Consider the following 18,785-nt stretch of genomic DNA (forward strand, 5'->3'; position numbering starts at 1 on the left):
ATTTTTTTATTCCATTTTTATACCTTTCATCCTTTCTGCACCAGACCCTCTCTTGCTCCTGTTCACACCATAACAGTGTCTCATCTGCCTGCTCTTTTCCTGGTAGAGATATTTATCAGTCTTTCAGTCCATCCAGCCACTTTGTGCCATCAAACATCAGCCTACCAATTTGTTCTTCCATCAGCTAACCACTCACCTAGACATTCATATATTATTTCCTCATTTATACAGTCCTAATTCTCTATATACAGTCATGGGCCTCCCTAATGTGACTGTGTTCTCCGTCTATTTATTTAAGCCATCTATCTATTTCTTACCTGTCAATCCATCTGCTAAGCATCCTCCAGCTAGCCTTTGGCAGAAATACCTATTTCCCAGCCCACTTCAAGGTAATGAAAATCTTGGCTGTTATCTCTCTATTCCACAAGGGAGGCTTTATCTAGTTATTCTGAAACACAGTTGCTAAATGATTGGATGCATTTTTGTTATCTTCACCCCAAATACACCCTATTAAAACCGTATACCTACAGAAGTGCTTTGGGAGATGTGTAAGAGCATACCTGTTCCTATCGAGATGTGTTACATTGCAAGGGAGAGGGAGAATTAGAAGTGAAAACACTCAGATGAGACTAAACATCTAATTCTTTTATATGTGTGATTAATTGTCATTACTGCTATTTGTTATTTTGGCCGTATTTTGGGAAAAGGTGTCTTCCTGTAGTATATGCAGACCTTGTACTGGCAATCTTCCTTCCTCTGTTCCCTAGTGCTGGGATTCCAGATGTGCACCACCATGTGCAACTTGATGCTTAACTTTCTAACACAACGATTGCAGTTGTTCAGTGAATACACCTTATGACTGCAATAACAGACAGGGAAATCCTGACTGATGGTGGCCCCTTATTCCACACTCTTTTGTTGAAAGCTTAGTAAACGTATCACTTTCATGAACACTAAGGGTGGCACTCACTGGCACCAAGCCCCTTGATCAGCTCTAGAACCAAAGCCCTGACACCACAAGGGATGCTTCCTTGGTCTCTTTGTACTCTTCAGGTCTTGAGGGTTCTCTTCTTCCTTACTCCTTATAGGCACTCCATTTATTCATTTATTCATCATGCATGTACCATCTGCAGAGAAATTCCCCGCAAGGAGTTCACATTTAAGATAAGAAAAGAACTGTATAAAAAGGAACAATTACAGTAAAATATTGCAAGTATTATGATAGAGAGATGAGAAAATGGTTGTAGGCTACAGAACAAATATTGGGAGATAATTAGAAGGTTCCCTTATTTTTCCGTATTGATCCCCCAGGGACAAGAAACTGGATGTAAACATCTAAGATAGGCAGTGGACATAGCTCATAGATATTATTAATACAAAAATAAGCAGATTATCAGAACTACAGCACATTCATTGTTCAAGAACTCTGTGATGGAATAAATAAACATTTGTTAAGGGAACAAGTACCATGAAAAACATTAAAACTCTAAACAGCCAAAGGGCCATACTGTGCAGTTGGTGATAAAGTTGACTCAAGACCTCCTGGAGGGGGATGAACTAACATCCACAGTGTCAAATCAGACTGGAATCTAAAGTTCAGTATCCATGCAGAGGTACAGAGCACACTGTCCCTCCTGCACCAGGGAGTTTCATGATCCTTGATGATTGTCAAGAGGGTCAGAGTCAGTGGTAATTGAGAACTGGGAGCAGGCAGCAATGGAGAACTGGGAGCAGGCAGCAGTGGAGGCCTTCGGCGGATGCTAAGGGTGACCTTACTGAGCAGGTTCTGGATGTGGGCTCCAAGAAGATGAGATATTTCAACTGCTCCGTCTTGGGATGAAATACCAGACTTATTTGCATTTAAGTGTTTGAAAGCATCTCTTCTTTCAAAAACAAGAGTGGATACAGTATTTACTTCTCCATTAACTATCTCCGGTGAGACATTTTCTTTCATTTACTTGGAGTCCTTAAACTGGGTATTTTCTTTAGAAATATGGCATGATACAACTAGGAAAATATCTTTTTAAAATTACAACCTTACAAATTACTTTGGACTGATTTCCACCTTCTCTTAACTTCCTTCTCATTCTGACAACATAGTGGCTATAATAGCCACCTTACAAGACTGCCTGTTAGAAGTATTAGCTTATTATATGTGAATAGATAAAAAATGTTAGTGTAAGGCCTGGTGAGAAACAGTTTATTGCAAAGTAAACATTGGTTTTATCCTCCTATCCTTCCCTTGGACCCTCAATGTCCTCATTTTCTAGGGCTTCTAAAAGAGATCATTCCAGCTTCTTTAGAAAAATGAAACCATGCTTTTGAGTCATTCCTCTATTGAAAGGTAAAACATAGACACACACATTTCTCAGACTTGGATTATTAAAGGGAAAAGCTTCAAAAATGCATTAATAAAGTTTTTGGTAGATCTTGACTTTCCAGCTCATCACCAAAGGCATGGAGAGAACTATTAGGCAAACTATATATTTTCAAGAAAAGATCAGCCCAGATATAAAAACACAGGACAGGATATGATTTCTTAGCATTCATCAGGTTCAGAATTCCATTCCCAAAATAAAAGGGAGTTCGACCCATCATTTCAGCCATTGCCTAGAACCAGAAGAGAATTTAGCCCAGCGCCTGAGGGATTCCAGGCACACTTCCAGAGTAGTAGATGTGGAGCTGTGTCTTATAGGCACAGAGGAATGTAGGACAAAAAAGACATACAGAGGCCTATCCCATGAATCCCGTGAATGTAGAAGAAACACAAGAAGGCTGAACATTGGAACATGGGCTACTTGAAAGAATGCAATTGGAGAAAACCAACAGGAACAGCAAGAACCCTCTATGTCCAATCTTTACTCACTGTAACAAGTTTCCATCTACAAAGTTCATACTTGAGAACCAAACAATCAAGTGACAAAAGAAACACACACATGCATGTACAAACACACATACACACAGTGGTTTGCTTTGTGTTGGGCCACACTCATAACTACATAACTATACCTGGGGTATATATAGCTTACAGGATATAGATTGGACACTCTTGATAGACACTTAGAAACTTTGCAGCAAGTAGTCACATATTGGAATTTGCCCTAAAGGAAATAAGGGAGTAGGAAGATTTACTCAGAAGAGGGAAAGGATTGGGTTTGCAATTAAGAAAGATCCTCAGGCAGCAGGATAAAAATGACAAGAGGGAATTCTGGAGGTAATAACCCAAGTAAGAAGGGATGAGGAAAAAGAAGCAACAATGGTGGCAGAGACCAGAGGCCTGGCATACTGTAAGATAGAGAATACACATGCCCAATATTCTATGTTTTCAGCTCAGCCAACTGGGTAGAAGATGGTTGATTCTGAAAGCTTAAGGAGATGATGCTATCCGATGCATTTTTGGGCATATTCAGTTTTAAGTACCATCCGTAGAACTTCCAGGTGGAGATGTTTAAGTGTTATCAGCATTTTCCCGAGTCATCCAATCATATCTGCATGGTCCACAAGGGATGCCTGATTTCTTTTCTCTGTCAACCTCCCTAATTCCAAAGGAACTTTAGCTCCTTAGATCATCCATCTGCAGCTCATTTCTTACCCCTATTTCCTCTTTATCTTGATTTTTGTTTGGAGGAGGTGCTGTTTTAATGCTTGCTGGGATGGAAGGTAGAGAGCAGTTCTCCGATTAGGTAGTCAGGAAGTAACAGATGATTTCAGCGGAGATAGGGCATTGGTACAACTCTCCTACCACCTTATAGCTTGTGGCACTTCCTGTGTCTAACACAAAAGGTCAAGCCATTATACACTGGGTAACATGAGAATAATTGAACATAAAGAAACTTTGAGAATATGTGTGTGTGTGTATATATATATATATATATGTGTGTGTGTGTGTGTGTGTATACATATGTATATATATATGTATATATATATATATATATATATATATATATATATATGCACAATATAGTAGCACAAGTGTTCTTTGTATTTTTATCATATAGTCTGATTTGCTTGAAAATCAAGGCAAGATTTTATGCTTCCAAACCTTATCAGAGGGCCTACCGCTAACAAAGAAGAATACATTTTGTTTGAGCAATTTAAGAATATAGTGTTTTGTTTTCCTCCACTGGTCCAAGAGAAATCTCTCTGAAGCCAGCTAAAGAGGGATATCACTGAACCTTGACATCTTGGTGACTAGCTACATCCAGAGGACTTCTTAATCTGGCTCTTCAAAGTCACAAGAGGTTCAGCTGATGTGTGTATAGTTCAGGAGGCAAGGCCTTCCAAATGAGGAACAACATCTTGAGTATAAGTCCTGATTCTGCCAAATAATATCTGTATACCTGAGGGCTTAAATCATAACACCTTACATGCTCAGTTTACATATCCTTAAGTACAGCTACTAACTACTTGGTACCTAAGAGCATTGCTATCTGGTACCTAAGAGCAAACTTGTTACAAAAATTCCTGGTACAGCTCTTTGCCTATAGTTATATGCCACAGCATCTGTAGCAGCTTTCTCTGCCCTGTCTTACTCCTCTTCCAAAGCACCTCCAGCTCCCATACATGGTGTTCTTGAAGGCTTAATGTACATGGTTGCTTTTTAAAGTGTCAATTTCTTAGCCCTGTGGTTGGAGGCATTGCTGTTCAAGATGGCTAGGAAAGACTCAGGGATACAGAGCAGAAAGAAACCTGTAGGTAATATGCCCAGTTTTTGTTGTTGTCAGAGAATGAAGATGTTTGTTTGTTTGTTTGTTTGTTTGTTTGTTTGTTTGTTTGTTTCAAGACAAGGTTTCTCTGTGTAGCCCTGGCTGTCCTGGAACTCACTCTGTAGACCAAGCTGGCCTTGAACTCAGAAATTCATCTGCCTCTGCCTCAGAGCACATAGCCTAGAGATGAATTTGAGCTTCTTGGAAGAGATCTGATCTGTGGAACATTGGATAGCAATTGACAGGAAATCTTCAATGTGAATGAAGGCATCAATGAAGGCATCAATGAAGGTTATCACATACAGGAGCATCCAGTTGTGCAAAGCATAGTCCTGGAGGAGATGTAATTACAATGAAGCAAAAGACAGAGCTTTCCTACCTTATAGTCACAGGAAATAAATTAAGTGTCCATCTCCATGCTCAGTCTGTTTTCAACACTATCCACTCTCCATGCTCCTTTCCCAATGCCTTGGAGAACTCATTTAATATAGGCAAGGAAAGTACAATGCATTGAGATGTCTAGTGCCTAGGCCCTGCAGGAATATTGGCCCTTTCAGGATGTCCTGTCCCTCAGGAACAAAGCAGGCTCAAATCTGCCCTGCAGTCTATGTCTTTTGTTCATGGTCTTGTTCTATACATGGTACATTCATGAGGAAAGTTGCTCTGGTCACTTCACTTTGTGTCTCTCTGTCTCTAAAAGTCTCAGGGAAGTCAGCTTAGTAAAGTAATAATCACTGTGTGGTTTGGTCAGCTAGAACAGTGAAAGGACTCTTGGAGGACCTCAGAGACAAAGGCTCTAATTCCCTGCTTGGCACAGCTACAGTCTTGATCTCCATGCAGTATCAATATGGACAACGGGATCCATGATTTCTCCCTGTCGCATATTTTCCAGCTTGTGTGAGAGTGTTTCCAGTACCCAAGGCAGTCTGCTGCTTTGAATGGGTTGCTTTTGATGTCAATTCCTGACCGAGTCTCTCAGATTTCCCTCTTGTCCCTGCCTCCCTCTTCCTGCATTGATCTCAGTTCTGTGGGCAGCCTCTCACTCTCCCACCTGTTCCTAATTCTCACCTTAAGAAAACTCAAAGTGCTGAGGAGGAGTGTAAGACAGGAAGGAGAAGTTTCTGTGGGGGTGAGGAACACTTTTCTTGTGAACATACACGGTTTGGTTGCCAAGCACTGAAATCCCCCAGTGGATATCACATCCCTGAGCACCCAGGCCCACCATGTGTGCAGAGAAGAAACTAGCAGGGAGAGAAGGCAGTGTGCAGAAAGCTGCTAACTTCTATGGATATGCTAAAACCACAATGAGGATAGATACCTTTGTGAATGTTAACTCTCATAATGTTAAAAACAGGCACAGATCCATGGATTATTGTCACTGAAGACAGTCTACTGCTGGACTGACAAAGCTGGAAATTTAAAACAGATCCATCCCATTCAAAGCTGATGTTCTTTGAGATTCAACAGCAAGCTTGTCCCAGAATCAGGACTGACCTTATGTTCCCAAACACACTTAGCTCTCCTTACTAAAAATAAGAACTGCTCACTTAAGCATCATGCAAGTCTGGCTTCTTGTCAGCATCCATAAGGAGATCAGGTATTCCTATCTACTTAAAGAAAATAGAGCTAAGTTCCTAGACAATCTCCCGACTCCAAGGCCATGACTAGAAAAGTCTTGCTTTTTACAAGGAGAAACAAGCTGATGGCATTGGCTCATGAGCCTGGCCCTAAACTGTGTAGAACTCTGAGAACATTAAGTGAGAAGCAAGTCTGAAATCTCACCAAGTACTAAGGGAAAGAGCAACTTAATCTCAGCCTCTACATACACCATCAAAGATTTTATGAATAAGAAGAAATATCTTTTTATTCTAGTCTTACAAAAAAAGAAGTCAGCAAAAATCATAGTCTATGGATTTGTACTTGGACATTAAGTCTCCATTTGTACTCTGAAACATTAAGTCCATATAATTTTCCATTTAAGAAAATGTGAGCCACTAATTTCTTAAAATTATTATATTAATGTAAATCTGTCAGTATAAACTAACAATCATCTATCCACCCAATTGTCTTATATATATTGGTCACTTTTCTCATTTCCCTGAACAACTAGAAATGACAACTTAAAGAGAGGAATGTCTTATTCTCAATCTGTTTCAGGAGACTCAATTAGTAGTCATTTGGCTCTGTGATTATGAGCCAGTTAAGACAGAGAAGGCCATGGCAACAGGAGGGCACATGAAGGAAGGAGGGTAGGAAGGAGGAAAAAAGATGCTTATGTGTAGAGCACAGGGAAAAAATGGGCCCCAGAGACATGCTTCAGTCGACTGTTTTCAACCAGCCCTACCTGTTACCTTTCATACCTCCCAATAGTGCCCTCATAGCATGGAACTAGAGAAAGATTAATGCACTCACTAAGTCAGTGCTCTTAGGAACTACTGAGCATTGGAGACATCCTTATAGGTGCACATGGAAGTAGGAATATTCTAGATGTTCTTCAACCCCATCAAGTTGAGAATCAAGATTCTCATACTATGTCTCTGTCTCCCAATCCCACTGCCATTAACAATCTGTCTATCATATATTCTCTTGACTATGACCCTCTGTCACCCTCTAATATAGTACACTAAGAACAACGGGCAGGTTCTATGATTTCTGCTTTCCCAACATGTATAGCAGTGCCTAGCCGTTAGTGGCCTTCCTGTCTATTGAGTGAAGGCATGGCTTTTAAGGTGAAGAGAAGCAAAGGAAAATGTTCCTTTGAGCAGAGCCAGTATAAAAAGGTGTTGAAAGGATCCTGTGGCCATGAAAGGTCCTGAGAGCAGAGCATCAGAAGTACAGTTTCTTTGTCTGAAATGATATTGGACTGAGAGGAACAGGCGCTCTCTCTCTTAATCACATTCTTCTTTATCTAGCTTAGCAGCACTAATCTTTTATTGTGATAACATCTCATATTTTCAGAGGTTTTGGTATGACAATTTAAGTTGGCTAGATAAGGCATCTATACCACAGCATCCAAGGGCTTGACCTCCTTCTAATGCTAGCTGAAGGTGAATGGGAGTTGAAGTCCAGCCTCATAGGTTCCAGGTTTATTTCTGCCTACCTTCTTTTCCTATTCTGATCATCTACCGTCATGTTAGAACTACAGGGTTCTTGCACCTCCTGTCTGCTCTGAGAAAGGCAAACGTCACCTTCCTCAGCACATTTTTTTCACGAGCCATAAATCCATCTCATAACTCCCCTAAAGTGACCATCATGTCAGGCCTCCTCATTGCACCTAAAGACTGAAAAAAACTTAAAAAGGAAAAACATTCATTTCCAAAGAAATATCACAGTTGAAGGCTAAAAGGGCTAGTTCAATGAGGAGGGAATGAGACCTGGGAGTTTGGACCAGAGATGCCCAGTGTCCAAAGCATTCTATCGAGAGCATCTGCTGTGTGTTCTCACTGTAACAAATCCTATAAAAATCTCATTGACACAAGATGTGATCCTGACTTCAGTCATGTAAGAGATGGTTGTGAGGAAAACATGAATACACACACATACACACATACACACACACACACACACACACACACACACACACACACACACACATGGAGTGGGTGGGGGGAGACAGAGACAGAGAGACATAGATGATTAAAATGTTAAATGTGGAGAATGTTCTGTAGAGATCACTTCCCACTGGGCAAATGCTGGTAAGTGACTAAATCACAAAGAATATTCTAGAAGCACAAATTACCTTACTTTCCTAAACATAAGTTTCCTTCCAGTAACTTAGAAAGGTTATCTGAGGGAGTGACTCCAAAGATCTACATCCTTAGTTCAGGAAATTAATAGTCCCCCAAAGATGTTTCTAAATAATAAAAGGTATTCAGGAAAGGGGTGGTGCAAACACCCACTTGGGTGAGAGCCTGGCTGCTTTGCTCCAGTCCTGGCCACATCAGTAAACAGAACCGCAGCAATCAATTTGGCTTTTTTGATGCAGACAAAACCATAAAGGAAAAGCATGAGAAGAGGTAATAAAAGCCCTCCTCGTACAGTTAATAGAGAGCCTCCTAGATGGAACAAGCCCAGCTGTTGCCGCTGCAAATTTACTTCTGTTTTCAAGTTCAAATAGAGACTAAAACATTATCTTCGCAGGAATTGATTTTACGTCTTCCAAACACATATGCCACCTTAATTGTGATTTGTGTGATAGCTCAACTGCTGAAAGCTTTCGTTTATCTCTACCTGGTTAAACAACTTTAAATAATAACAAGTCAATATATCTGTCTATTGACCAGGGCTCTTCTGCAGCACCAGAGTACATGGTTGAGGACGAAAGAGATGTTTAACCCTTTGCCAAGCTCAGACTCACATCCATTTTCCCCAGCTTGGTTTTAATGGTGAGGCATAACTGCCTTCAAATTGAAATGAATACAAAAGTATAGACACTCCATGTGGTGTCTTTTCTTTGTTTGCTTGCCTGTTTTCAGCCTTAACATATCTCTTAAAAGAAAAAAAAATGTTGATTTAAAAAAAATACTTCTGTTCTGAATTTTCTCTCTCATTTTCCTTATAGGGTATTTACTTGAATAAGTGGTACTGAAGAAAAGGTTTTGTTAAAACCCTACACAAACAAAATTAATGCAAGCTTCCTTGAGTATTTCTTGTAAGACATGCCTGTAAAGATAGGAAGACTCAAAGCCATATGGAATGTGCAAAGGGGAGTGGGGACAGGGGATTCTTCTATTAGAGCATCTTAGGCTTGCAGGGGTTTAGAGAACAAATGTTTTGGTCCCTGCTGGTGGTGAGTGTTTTGTTTGTTTTTGTTTTTAAACACGTTTGTTGTTGTCAATTTTGATTTTTATATTTACTGGTCTAAATCATTTCTGGACCACTAGAAAGCCAAGAATGTTGCAAACCCTTCAGTCAGAGCCCAGCCCCTCCATACCAGCTTCTTCATGAGAAAAGGACAGGCCACCAATGTTGGCCTCTTGGTATAATGGCAACAGACAACCCCAATATAGCATTGGTAACGGGGTCTGTTCTTCTCATGACTTGAAGTTTCCTTAGGGTTGAGGACTCATAATGATGGGGAGTGGGCTCTCTCTTCTCATGCTGCTGCAAATACTGAGCAAAAAGACAAGGGGTACCTTCTCTGACCTTCCCTGTAGTATTGAGACATTTTGCATCACTACAAAATAAGGAGAGTATGGAAAGAAAAGGCCTGTCCCTTGCATCTGAGTAGAATTCTAGATATTGTTATTACATCCCCAGGGAGGGACAAGGACAGCAGGAATTTTTTTTTTCTGCCAGGAGGGGGAGGAAAGAAGGAAAAACCAAAGCCAAGTACAGCTCTCTGCAAGACTGTTCTGGGGAGAGACAAGGGATTCACAAGCTCTGGTCTTCTCAGTGAGGGACTTCATGGGAATTCTGGGTTTGTTTTGCTTGAAGGTTCCACAATCTTGGCTTTAAAACTTTGTTTCCTGGTTAATAGAAGCCACGTTGAGATTCTCATTCAAAATATCCCCTTCCCTTAGTCTTGCTCTTTACTCCTGTCCCAGAAGTGAGCCCTACAGATTCTCTGGAAGTAAATAATAATGGTCCTAACTTAACAAATAATCACATTTGTGACTGACAGGGCCTCATGACCAGTGAACTCTTAGGATGCAAAGCTATCCGTAATTACTAATTAGAAGAGCTCATCTGGGGTGCGTGTTCAGCCATCAATGGACACTTTTTGACTCTTTCCTGCTTGTATCCCTTGTGATTTCCTCCAGGGCAAGGATTTTTCATTAATTATCTTGTTTTCCCCGACAAGAATTGAATGACAATTCCACTTACTCATTTATGATTATTACTTTTTTGACTCCATAACTGCCTCATTGGGATATGAACGTCCTCGTTTCATGTTGACACTGAAATGACATTTGTACTAAGACATTCTATACACCACTATAAAAATGACTCCCAGAGGCCTTAATTTTTCTGGTACACTGTGTCTATTAAAATATGGTTTGTCTATACAGGCTTACTATGCAGCATGTGGGTATTTGCCCAAACAATATAACATAGGATCTAACCACTCCCTCCTCTGCAACATGCTATCAAATCAGTATACATGTCATGGTTTTTAATTGCTCATACTGTGCGACAGTCCCCTTTTATATCTGCATAGCAGTGATGTGACATAGCAAAGACAGGCATACCCTTACAGTGACTAAGATGCAAGTGTGTACTTTCTTCTGCTTATCAGTTTGGTGGAGTAGAGAGGGCAATACTTCACCTGTCATATAATAGTCACTGAATAAATACAAGTCGAATTGCATTAAATGAGGGGTGAGCAGGACTGCTCACCTTCAGGGTAGGAGCTGATTAGTCTTACGTAGAATCTAAGGCGGCAGCCAGTGGAAGCTTTGTGAACATCTCCTTCTTCATTTTCTAATCTAAATAAACCGTCCAACTCACTAAACCACATGATTCTTCAATACTGGCTGCATGTAGGAAAGGAGAATGAAGAGCAACGGAGAGAGAGGAGCAACTGGAGGGAGAAGCTGGGAAGGGTAGAGCATCATGGAGACACTGGGTCAAATGCAGATCGAGCCAAGACTCATTTTTTAAAGGGAGAAAGAGAAATCCCGAGTACAAAATATCACTAAAATAAAGAGGTAAAATTCCAGCTTTGACACCACTTATGCCTGGTCCCGCTCGGTCCCTGGTGTCATGGTGCCCTCATGGTACAGGTGCATAATAAATCCTACTCTCCATAGGGAGGGAAGACTCTGCTGGTCCCTGGGGAGGATTCTCCAGCTCTCTCTATCCACAGCCACCCCGGGGAAGAAACAGATATAAGAAAGAAAACAGAGAAATTAACCCCAGGTATAGAGATGTCTCTTCCTGCAGCAGGGGACATGGGAAGGGCAATTTTAAACTAAAAGGACTGCTTCAAAATACAGAGATTGGCAGAGTCAAAACCGAAATCACACATCTGGTGAGGTGTATAGGGAGCTGCAGTGCCACCCTGTATGCCCATCCACTCCTCAGTTCTTCCTTTGTGCACAGGGGGGCACTAGCAATACACTGCCTGCAGCCCCAGCAACCTGCTCTCTCTGCAGCTGCTTGGGAAGGACTTAATTACACCCACTTCCAAGTGAGCATGGCAAGCTGCTCGGGGAGCAGGTCTGCAGGGCAGCCCTGCTGCCTCTGCTGGCTTCAAAGTCACCTCCTTTAGGAAATGTGTCCTTCCCTGGTTAACCCCACTTACCCTGGATTGCATTGAATCCCTGTGGCTCCCTTGTGTGTTGATCATTTGGTCCTTTACCTACTGGCATTGAACATGTTGTCTTTTTAAAATGTCCCAAGACATTTCTCTTTCCCTTCTTTATCCTAAGCTCCTATTGTCCAAAACCATGTTTTCCCTCGATAGTTCTGACAGGGAAAGGCTATCCCATAGGCGTGATGCAGAAGAAGGATGAATATTAAGTTGAGTGACAGACACACTGTGGTCCTAAGATCACTGGCCTCCAGGAAACACTAGGCAAGCTCTTTTGCTTTTGTGAGCCTCAGTTTCCTTATCTGTTAATTAATAGTAATCACCACTAAGTCACTGTGTGAGAATTAATAACCAAAAATTACCTGCAAATGTTTGGCTGGATGCTGGAATACACGGAGAGCTTCATCACCGTTTGAAGGAACGAAAGGATTCTCAGGCTTTCTTTCCTGACCGCTGAATGAATTGACAGAATTTTCCTGCCCCTTTTCACAAATAGCCCTGTGGTAAGTACAAAGACCCAACTGATAAGATAAGACTTTATACCTAACAAGCCCATAGGCTCACAGGACAGTTCAAACAGTGTCATCAAAATACAAAACGATATTGCTAGAACCAGGATGTCAGAAAACACTGGTGAGAGACCTACCCTGCTGTTTTTTAGCCTTTCAATCATTTGATTATTACCAATGAAGACTTGGGAGCCAGATGGCCAGGTTGAACACCTGCTAGCTGACAGAGCAGAGAAAGCACCCAGCTGACCTTCCTTCCTACCTGATTTCCCACCAGCAATGCTGCCCTCTCTCATGCACTCTCTACTTCCAATTCCTTGACACTCAGTGTCCCTCCCTTCTACTTCCTGTGCATCTCTCCTTCTGTCCTCCTGACTCCTGCTCTCTCTCTCTCTCTCTCTCTCTCTCTCTCTCTGTGTGTGTGTGTGTGTGTGTGTGTGTGTATATGTTTTAATGATCCTATGTCTACTGCCTATCAATGGATTGTTTGCTCTGCCTCTTGAACTATGTTTAACTTTATTTAATCCCATTCTCAATATTCAAGCATAAAGCTCTCAGATTAAAGGTGTATACTAAGACTGAGCCACACCACAGCTAAAACCAGGGTATTTCCAGTAAATAACATAATGTCAGGCTTTACAATATGACGAAATATCCTCCAACTCTGCCCTAGCAGAGGAAGGAGACAGGAACAACTTAATAACCCTTTTCCTAGCCCTGGAGCAACTAAAATGCATACAGGCAAGGGCACCCCACTCTACCTTCACCCCTAATCCTCAGTGTCCTCCACCAATAAGGTTACCGTTTGGCTTACAAATATGAGACCTAGGGTTAGTTCTTGTCACCCATAAGTCAAACAGCTAGGGCTCTGTCTTAGTTAGGGTTTTATTTCTGTGAAGAGACATCATGACCACAGCAACTCTTATAAAGGAAGACATTTAATTGGGGCTGGCTTACAGTTAAAAGCTTTAGTCTATTATCATGGTGGAAATCACCATGGCAAGCAGGCCAACACAATGTTGGAAAATAAGCTGAGAGTTCTACATCCAGATTAATAGGCAGCAGAAAGAGAGAGAAAAAGCCACTGGGTTTGGCTTGATCATTTGAAAACACACTTCCTCCAACAAGACCATACCTTCTAATAGAACCACTCCCCATGAATTTATGGGGGTCATTTTCACTCAAAGCACCACAGTTTCCTTAACGCATTTGTAGAATGTGAGTATCCTACTGCCCTTAGTATGGATGAGAAAGCTTCAAGGAAACAAAACTGAATATGCTTAGCACATAGTGGACATCTGAAGCTGTTTTCCTACAGCTTGTCTGAAGCTAAGAAAAACTCACAACTTGGGTGTCTTTTTAGATGTCCCTCTGTTCTCAGAGGTGCTCTATGTTAACCAAGAGAATAGTGCATTAAAGGAAATAAGCCAGGCACAAAAAGGCAAATGCCACTTGATGTCACTCACCTTTAGAATTTAAAAAGACCATGCTCATAGGAGTACTGATCAAATTAAGGTTTGGTAAAGGCCAGGGATTGGTTGCCAGGACAGAGTCATAGCTACCTGCGTAGGAAACCCTATGAGATGGTTATGGCTAATGATATATAAAATAATTAGAAAAGGGTTTGGCATGATCTCATGACAAAGAGACAAGGGATAAATAAACTAAATAACCTGACTTATTCATTAGTCAATGTAAAAATGTAACAAAACATTATAGTCTATATCATAAACATACAAAAGTATTTATTACCTGTCAGTTAAAGAAAGAAGGAAGGAAAGAAGAGAAAGGTGGGAGGAGGAAGAGAGGGAAGGAAGGAGGAGGAAAGGAAGAAATGCTTTCCCTTTGATCTTAATTATTTAAGTGAGGAGAAGACCACCGGATTGGAGGATTGAAGATACCTTTAGAGATGAAAATGACCAATAGGTTTGCTGTTCCAAGGTAGATTTACAGTTGCTTTGGACATTTAGCCCATGGGCTGGGAAGCATTGCCAGAAAGTACTGAGAAGTTAGGATTTCCTCATCCTTCACCTCTCAGACCACAGACTCTTTACTAGTTTTTCCATGTTCAGAGAAGAACGGAGTTGAGAATTGAAACCTTACTTCTAAAATGTAGGGTGGGCAGGATGTCTCAGCAGGAAAAGGCATCTATCTGCCATGCAAGCCTAGGGATTTCAACTTGATTCCTGAAAACCCACATAAAGGCAAGAACCAACTCCACACAGTTGTCCTCTGACTTCCACATATGTGCAGTAGCATAAGCAGCTTCCTCCCACCCCCTCACAGCATACAATAATAACAGCTTGGAAGACTTTAAATAAAGATTACCCAATTTTTAAGTTATATCTTAAGTAATTTTATCTTTTTCTTTTGCTGAAAATTCCTTTCTTTTGTCTTCAAAGTGTATTTCCCAGTCTGCTTAATTTGGAGGAGAAAAACAGCCCAAACTTAGAACACTGGCTTGAAGAGCTTGAACACTGACAAATTCTTCTTGACCCCGACAGTTGTTTTGGTTCTTGAACTTTTCACGACCTTGCCCCTGTTTATGTGACCCTCCAGGGTCTTCCTCTCCCTCTTCTCCAGTTTAAGGAAATATAGTCTCCCCAAAAGAAAATGCCTCCTCTGGTTTTAAGGAGCCTCTATTGACCTCTACATGACCCTGGTGAACTTGTAATGAAAGAATTGATCTTTGTATGACTGGGTTCTCAGGATCTGTGGGTTGTTGTGTTCTTGGGATGACTGAAAGGGGGGGGGGGCATGACACATGTCCTACTCAAGTTAGCTATTGTAACCTCACCACTAAACAGTGTTCTGTAAAATTGATTTAGCTACACCAAGAGATATCAAGGCTCCATCATCTTCCTTGAACTGAGCCTTCCTTCCAAAATTCTCCTAGGACAGAGTCAGTTGAGAGCTATGAATCTCACTTGTGACTAGATTCGTGTTTTTCTCTTCTATGTAAATATTTCTTACTGGTCTTGGCATATATACAAGAGAATTCATTTTTGCATTCTCTATTTTGGGATGCACTGTTTTTGTTTAAAAACCATTATTACCTCTTGTGGTAAGCTAAAAAAAAAAATGGTTTGTTAAAAAGAAATTTCCATGCCCTAATCACTTCAATTGTTGACCCATATACATAAAAAATTAAATAACTAAGTAAAGAAATGGAAGAAAAGAAAATAGAAGTTCCAAATGAAGTCATCGATTTTGCTTTGTTATTCAGTTATATGAACTCTTATTTCTTGGTTCATTTTTGTATTATTAAAGGAAAATAAATTGTAATTGATAATTTGTAAAGAATAAAGGTATATTCGGCTCATAGTTCTGGGGTCCTAGAGACTCAAAGTCAAGGTACCACATCTGATGAGGCCTTTTTTATTGTTGAGAAATCTCTGTAGGGACTGGAGGCGATACATGTCACATGAAAAGACAGCCACAACCAAGAATGAGGGCACCAACACACTGACTTTTCTACGAGATCCACTTTTGAGCAGATAAAGCCATTCCTAAGAGCAAGGTCCTCTTTACTAATGGCCTCACAGAGGTCCTACCTGGCCTTGCCTCTCAAGACTGAAACTGGAAGTGAGATTTCCACGTGAATTTTGGTGGAAACACTCAGTCCATGGTACTTTTTGAGAGGGATTCAGAGGGAATGACACACAGAATATGAGATTCTGACTAGAAGACAGAAATGGGCAAGCTGTAAGTCAGTCTAGGGATCCTGGAAGAGGCATGGTTCCAGTACACCTCTCCATTGTTCAAGGACATAGGACCTAGAAGATGTCATGACTTCAGCCCAGTTATGTCTGATGCTGACCTCTTGCCTTCATAATTGTAACAGAGTAAGTGTGTGCTCCTCTAAGTGCTTATTGTGGTGACTTGTTCCAGCAGCTAGAAATATCTAATACATCATCCATTACTTCTTTTGATGGCTGGATATTTTCCCCAACACTAATTGCCTCTTTAGAGCCTCACCACAATCTCCCATAATAAACCATGCTCCCAACCATCATGATGAAAACATATATTACAAAATGGTCCATGATGACATGTGAGACATTTTTAAATGAACTTGGACATTTCTAGACAGGACTCTTCTGAACTAACAGGAGAGTGTGAATGCTATCGTCTGTGTCAAACACCTTAAAGGTTAAATAAAACATTTCTGGTGACAAAATTAAATACAATATGTAGATGAACCTGAAGACTCAGAAGTGACTAACCCAACTTCCCAGAGACACTAATGTGACCCAGAGAATCATGAAGATGCTGGGGCTGAAGAGATGGCTCTGTGATCAAAGTTCTTGCACTATAGTGTGAGGAATAGAGTTCTGATCTTCCAAACCCATGGGAAATGCCAGGTGGGTGTGGCAGCCCAGACTCAGAAGGCACAGACAGAGATTTCCAGAGAAAGCTGGTTAGGGAGACTAGACATATCTGTGAGCTCTGGGTTTGACTGATACAGCCTGACTAAGTAAATAATGTAGGAAGGAGGCTGAGATTGCAGATGATTCTCAATGCTAGTTTCCGGTCTCGACATTGATACGAAATCACATGCATGCACACACAATGGACAACATACCCAACACAATCAGAAAATTAAAAAAAAAAAAAAGGAAATCACAGGATGGATAATGACATAAAGGACAGAATATATAGTGCTTTAGTGGGATGCAGACCAACCACTATCCTGTGTGTAGGTTGCTTTGAATCTGTTCTCTATATGAACTAAAATGCCAATGCAATTTAATCACCTAACCAAAAAAAAAAAAGCCTTTATTTCTTGGCCAGAGAAGGGCAAGGAAGGTAGCTCCTTCTTCATCACAGGGGAAAACAATTCAGTGACAGGTCCTGATATTACACAAAACTCAAATTTTTTAATTAGATAAAACCAGTTTAATACATACACAATCCCTAACAATTTGGCACAGGCAACTAGCAGGCCACCTATTATTGCTGTCTCTACAATATACAGAACATCTCACAGGAGGCTATAAAGAGGAGTTCTTCTCAGAACTTTAAAACAGAAGAGGAACATCCAGAATTATAATGTTTAAAGTAAAAGAGAGACCAAAAATTCCTAAGGTGGAAAATTAAGAACGTGTAGAAAAGAACAGGTGGCTTAAATAAATAAATAAGGAAGCAAGTGAGCACTGATGGTGAAGAAGAATTAGGTCGTTTCATTTGTCAGCTATTCATTCAGTAAATGCTTATCGAATGCTAATGGTGATCCAAGTACCCTTTCAAGTTTCCAGTGATTTAACGATGAACAAAACACTCTTCCAGCCAGCATGGACTTAGTGAGGGGCACATAAAGCTTTCAAGTGAGTATATGAAGCCTCCTCAGTCAATGATGGTGCTGGAAAGGGGCAGAACAGGAGCTGAGCTATGCAGATATTGGAATGGAGGTGGGGGTAGAAGTGGAGTGGAACAGAACAGCAGACAAAGATCTTAGAGAGAAAATTGCTCATGGTCATGTTCATGGGAGTAATGGTCCTAAGGTGTGTTTGGGTGCAAGAGAAGCTGGAAAGGAGTCAAGCTTGAGTTGTGGAAAAATAGAATTAAGAGATCTAGATGCTGAGAGTCCTGATTATTCTGGATCATACCTATATGCGAGATGTCTTAGTCACTGCTGTGTTGCTTTGAAGGGACACCATGGCCAAGGCAACTCTTACAAAGGAGAGCATTTAATTGGGGGCTTGCTTATAGTTTCAGATGTTTAGTCCATTTTCTTCATGGCACAGGCATGGTGGTACACAATGCTGGAGCAGGAGCTGAAAGCTACATCCTAATGTGCAGGCAGAGAGAGGAAACTGGCCTTGGTGTGGGCATTCAGAACCTCAAAGGACAACTGCAGTGACACACTTCCACCAACAAGGCCATACCACTTTAATCCCTGTAATCCTTTCATGAAGTGCCACTGCACTACCCAGTGACTAAGCATTCAAATATATGAGCCTATAGGGACTGTTTTATGCAAATCATCACACCTGATAACCATATCTAGTTAGTTTGTCAAAGTGGGCTGGGAAATCACTGGATCATAAAAGTACTAAAAATAGAAGGATATCTGTTGGTTTTCAGACCCAGGACAAGTAGCTGACCTGGCTGCAGCATTCTCCCAGAATCCTTCAGTTCCTACTGGTTCAGGCCATGGCTGGCATTCTTCACTCTATGCTGAACTTTCCAGCTGAGGGGCAGACCTTCCTCTCACCAGAGGCTCTTTACTCTATAGTCCTAACATTCTGGTTCTTTCCCCTTCCCCACACATAACACTCTATCTATCTGCACATGCACTTTCTCTCGTTCTTT

Source organism: Mus caroli, unplaced genomic scaffold (genome assembly GCF_978045245.1).
Source record: "Mus caroli unplaced genomic scaffold, Mus_caroli_1 scaffold_11, whole genome shotgun sequence".
In the NCBI taxonomy this organism is placed as follows: Eukaryota; Metazoa; Chordata; class Mammalia; order Rodentia; family Muridae; genus Mus; species Mus caroli.